Genomic DNA, 6000 nt, shown 5'->3' on the forward strand with positions numbered 1-6000 from the left:
TCTCAATGCGGTACTAACTAGTAACGTACCAGTACGCGTATTTCACATCACAATTACATAAAACGAACATTTATTTCACGTTACAGCAATATCTTTCCATTATAGTTAGAATCTAGAAAGAGTTTGGTGCATTTCTTTTCTTTTTTGACAGTAGCAGTTAATCGTGTTTCTTTTTGATTATGTTTGTACAGTTTTCACTGTTTGTTATTATAACTGTTCGGAACTGTTTTCTTTTTTAAAATGTATTTTTTTTTTTTTATTCTTTAAATTTTATTGTTATTGCTAACCATGAAGTCGCAGAGTGAGAATACAGGTTAAAAGGTGGCGCCATCTTCTTATTTTACTGAAAAATGTTGTAATCTTACGCATATTCTGAAGAAAAAAAAACATCTTTATTCAGCCAATGGGAGAAGCGGGTTACGTGATAATACGTAACAAATACAAAAATACGTAACAGAACTTTGTTTTATTGTGGTAAAACAAGCTCCTGTTTAAGCGTGGTCACGCGCTGTTTATCTAATATGCCCACGCGGTACCATGCTTGATTTCCATTTGTAAACGTATTCATAGCAGAGGAAGAGACACACGCAGTGTCGAAAGCTTCTGTAAGTATTTTATTTTACTTTATCAAAAAGAAGCGAGCGCAGTTCCCCCCCCCCCCCCTAGTAAATATGAAAAAAAAAATGTTTTGGTTGTAAATTCTATTTTGGAAAAAAAAATCTACAGTAGTTTCCTCGTGATTTCTGTCTCTGGTAACCACACAGACGTAAAAGCCGATTTTATTTATCACATTTATAAATCCTGTTAAATAATTATGTTTCACTAAGATTAATTTCTTATGCCTACTCGTTGAAAACTAATATTCTTGATAATCCCTCCTGAGTTTCTCTAATGATTAAAATTCCTTCAATAACTTCATTTTAGAGTTTCTGAAATTAATCTGGCCTAACTAAGATGGTGACCAGCCAAAGTAATAATTTAATAAGTCGTTGACACGAATGTGCCTCTCTCTCTGTGCACAAGCCTCCCAAAAATTATCGTAATGTTTTTTTTTTTTGTTTTGTTTTGATGAAAGATGCTTGCTGCCCAAAAGTGATAAAAGAGAGATGAAGTTGCAGCTTTTGTGTTGTTGGTTTCGGTTATAAACTGTTACTGTATTGCAGTTTTCATAAATTCCTATACGTTCGTATAATAATGTTTAATTTCGTTGCCTCAATAGTCAGTACAGGGTAACAATAAAATAACTCCCGATGAACTGAAAGCTTTTAGAGGTTGACATTGGCCAATCATCATGCAGTAATCTGTGAAATACAAATTTTACGTAGAAGGCTTACGAATAAAGAAATCAAAGAATTCAATCAATAACTCTGAAATGAATCTGTCATTTAAAAACCGTCAAGTCTTTCGAAGAGAGAGGAATGATAAAGCGGAAATCTGATCCATGCTTCACTATAACAACCAGTTTCCTCGCAAAAAGAAAAAAAAAAAAACGATGCTCCTTTAGAAGTGCTAAACAGAAAACTCCTGTTGAGACAACTGAGGAAATATCTCGCACAGAAAGAAGTTTCTTTAGCCTCAAGTGTTTACAATCTTAGAAATGTCTCTCGACTCCTGAACAGAGGACAATTTTAAAAGTCACGAGACAATTTTAATGCGCTGTTTGTACGAGATCAAATCTATTCAATTCATTTTATCAAGGTTAAATGAAAACCCAGACTGACTAGTTGATACTGTAGAATGCGGACAAACGGGGCTCGTTTGTACCTTCGTGGCACTGTGAACACTCATAACTGTGTCATTTGGGCAAACGAGATTCTTCTGCTTACGCTTGAGCTCCTTCACATGATGAAAAATTGTAGTGTAACTTAATTTCACAATTTTTGATTGGTCCAGGAAAGATATACCAGGATATTGTCAAGTATTGTTTCGTCTAAATTAGATGAACGAGGCATTCTTGATAGAATCATATTCTAAGAGGAATGGAGAACCACCACATTTCCAAATGTGACTAGTTTTTTTCAATAATATATTCGAAGTAATCTCATTGGCCACAAAAATAATTTTTGTTATTATTCGCGAACCTCTTATTGAAATATCTGCGAAGTTTTTCTGTGGTGTCCGTTGAAAGTCCGTCTTTACAAAACCCAATTTTCGAATATATTAGAACGAAAATGTGCAATTTGAAGAGATTTTTTTGATACTGATACAGTGGTGTGCTTTAATTACTCTGCAATTTGTTTCTCGGCTCCTTAATAACTGAAAATGAAGGCTGTGGAAAGTTTGCTTTATACAGATTTTTCAATATTTTCTATCTCCTTGAGATAATAAATAAATATTTCTTTATAAACTTTTAATTTATCATGGGAAGCTTATTCATTCTCTGTACTCGAGCGACCCTGGCGGAGGTGGTTATCACCTCCGCCTGAGCTTCCTGGCAGAGACAAAAAAAAAAAAAAAAAAAAAAAAAATTTGGAATGTGTGAGCAAGAAAATAGCGAAGAAAGGTGGGTCAGAATTTAGTTAAATAAGAGCACGCCACTGAGAAGAGACGAACTAGGGAGGATAGGTGAAGGGGACTAGCCCGGGAGGGAAGTCAAGGGAGACAGATGCTCCCATGAGAGCGCCATATGGATTGATACCTGCCTAAGTGGCAGGTATCAATCCTGCCCCCAGAATGGCTTAGCATAACAGCATATAAATCCCACGATGGAGAGCTCCTTGTCAGCAGATCCTACTCGGGAGAGACGGCCTGAGTTTGCAGTCTGCCAAGCTTTGCACTTGCATCCCATCTGGATGAGAAGGGTCTGCACTTCTATGTTCCCTGCACTTCTACAGGGAACATAGAAGTGCAGCAGCAAAGGAAAACGTACCATCCTGAAGAGCAGAAGCAGGGAAGGAGCCATCGTCATCACAATCCAATCCTATCCATAAGTCAAGTCATCTAGTTTAGCAAAAGCACACAGCTTTTATAGCGTGGAAAAGCGAGAACCCACTGTAAAAGAGGTGACCCAAAAATGGGAACACATCGAGTGATGACTTAGAGAAACAGGTTGAAACATTATAGGTAACTGGGAGCTGGTTATGGGATGGTTTGTGGAGAAGTTAAGACCAGGATATCGCGTCTTCCCTTGAAGGGAGAAGTAGCGAAAGTGGAAAAAGCTGTGAAAGCATATTTGGAATTAATTAGTGCACTAACAGTTTCATAGTAGTCAGGTTTACGATCTGTGAGTAGTCGTTGCCGGAGGTCAAGATAGATGGTGCAAGAAGAGATTAAGTATTCTCAGTCTTCAGTTTCTCCACAGAAACATAGATTATCTTCAGAAAGACCCAGATCATTCAACTTTTTTCTTGATTAAGCCATGTCCACTTAAGAGAGATGATGTCTCTAGGTTTGGTGTAAGCCATTGAAGGCACTTCTTATGAATGGAAGGAACCAAGGGAAGAAACTTCCTGGTAATAAGACCCTGTCCGCAGTTGACCAACGAGTCTACAAATGGAGACGAGTTCAGCCATGTCGACTTGTGTTTAACCACCAAGGAAGGAAGCAACTTCATACTTGCGAACACAGAAAATTAAACTCTGGAAAATGGCATGAAGATCTAAGGGAAGATTACTAGTGAGTACTTGGAAAACTGCAGTAGAGGTTGCTTTGCAAGTGCAGGTCATATTTAGTAGGATGATACTCTGTGTCTGTTCGAGATGGCGTGAATGACTCTCGATTTTGAACAGTTACATGTTCCCTATGATCTGGCAGTTCTTTAGTTTAGATCCATATTTGTTTCAACAGGATAACGCTCCATGCATACCGCCGATTCTGTTCGAGAATAGTTCGTGGATATGAGTGTACAAAAGTTGGAATGGCCAACCCAGAGTTCTAACTTGAAACCTGTGGAACACGTTATGGGGTAAGCTGAAACATCGTCTGAGGTCAAGGCCAATACGTCTCATAGTCTGGCTCAACTGGTCATTGTTCTGAAGGAGGAATGAAGAACTATATTCGTAGCAGTCTATTATTCGGTGGTGGAAATTCTACTAACGAGGATGCATTGTGTTGTAACTACCAAAGTATGACCTTTATGCTACCCAAGTGAGCGACAGTGACGTCAATGTGAAACTAATGTGGTCCGGATACTTCTTGGAGAATGGTTTATATTAAGCCTCGGGGTAGCATAATGGTTACAATTGTAATGTCCTTCCACACCGAATAAAAACATCCACTTCATGAAGTAAATTTTTCAAAATTGTACAAGAACAACTTGCATTACAACCGCGTTTGATAAAGCGGAAAGCAATTTTTCTGAAACATTGTATATTCCATTGTGATGTATGAGGGGAGTTTGAAAAGTTCGTGGCCTGAGTATGCAAGGTTTATTTGAGAAGTCTAGTAGCTATGTTAGTTGTCAATGTAGTCCCTTTTGGAGCCAATACACTTTTGCCACCGATGCTGCAATGCGTTGATTTCAGCTGCGAAGAAAGTTTTCTCTTAGGTCTCCACTACAGAAATGACGTCACTTTCGGTAGGAAAAGGATGCCAGCCAGGTATTTTTCAAATTAGAAAATAGGTGAAAGTCCAATGATGCTAGATCTGGTAAATATGAGGGGATAGTCCGAGATTTTAAATTCGCATTCGTGCAGTGCATCCATGGCAATAACGAACTCGTGAACAGATGTGTTTTTTTTAAATGAAACCTCCAAAACACGAAAGGTATCAATACCTAAAGTACTTAGTACCGTGCATGGGTTGAAGGAAATGGGAAGGAAGGAGACGCCGGAAACTTTGCTGTTGTGATTAAACATGGGTTTCACCACTTCAAGTCTCTAATAAACAAAGGTGGTGGTTATTGCACCAGGTGATGAGTCATATACCACCCTAGTGTTAGTATTAGAATTATATTATAATATTGTATTATTAGTGCTATTTTTATATCAATATTAGTAGCGGCACTAGTTAGTACTAGTAGTACCACGCATGGGTTGCGGGGAAGAAGGGGTGAGATGCTGGAAACTTTGCCCTAGACTAGAGACTAAACATGAGTTTCACCACTTGAAACCTCCAATAAGCAAAGTGTTGTCCTGGTGAAACCTCCAATAAGCAAAGTGTTGCCCTCCTCTGATTTTATTCTCTCTCTCTGATATTAGAGAGAATATCATTAATGCAGATTTCGTTGGATTTATTTTTAGGGAAAACAGCGAGAGATATGTTGCCAGATACTGTAGGCTGTTGATGATGGCACCACAGCGATATTTGGGCTATCAGTCTCTTGGATCCGATACTGGAGCTTCAGATCATCAGCATAGCTGATGAAATGTGTTTGCTGGCATAAGTAAGGATGAATTGCGAAAGTAAAGAGGAGCTCCGATTTAATCCTGCCCTGAGGTACACCAACCTTAACTTTCCATGTGAAGTATTTTTTTATTGACGGTCAAGTGGAGAACCCTTGTCGTTAAGAGTGACTTTAGGAATGCAAGAATATCGCCTTTAATCTGGTATGCTTCCTCGCATATGTGCAGGAGGGCACGGAGATCAGTGCAGTCAAATGAAGATTGGACATCTAAGTAGATCACTGTTAACTCAGCCCTATCTTTAAATGCCTCCAGAATTGTATTGGTGGTTGTTAGCAGGTTTTTTGGATATAGAAACAATCACATGGCAGAATCTGGTTGGTTAAGGTGGAATGGAAGCACTTTTCCATTACATTGAGGATATATGAGGCTTTCATTATTGGTGGAACTGTGTCACTGCGTTATCTCCTTGTGTTATGGGCCGCGCTGTGTATTGGTTCCAGACTGTTAGGGAGAATTCAGTGGCGAGGATGCTATATAGAATCAGTCGAAGCGCATCTGTAAGATACATATCTTTAAGGAGAATTGTAGGATTGTATCATATCCAACACATTACGTTGGCGGGATGGCAATGATGGCACGAATTACTTCTTTATTGAAATAATGGTAGATACAAGGGAATCTCGCTGACATTTGTTCTTTAGTTTCTGCCCAGCTG

This window comes from Mastigoproctus giganteus, chromosome 12 (genome assembly GCF_048544385.1).
Source record: "Mastigoproctus giganteus isolate SK-2022 chromosome 12, ASM4854438v1, whole genome shotgun sequence".
In the NCBI taxonomy this organism is placed as follows: domain Eukaryota; kingdom Metazoa; phylum Arthropoda; class Arachnida; order Uropygi; family Thelyphonidae; genus Mastigoproctus; species Mastigoproctus giganteus.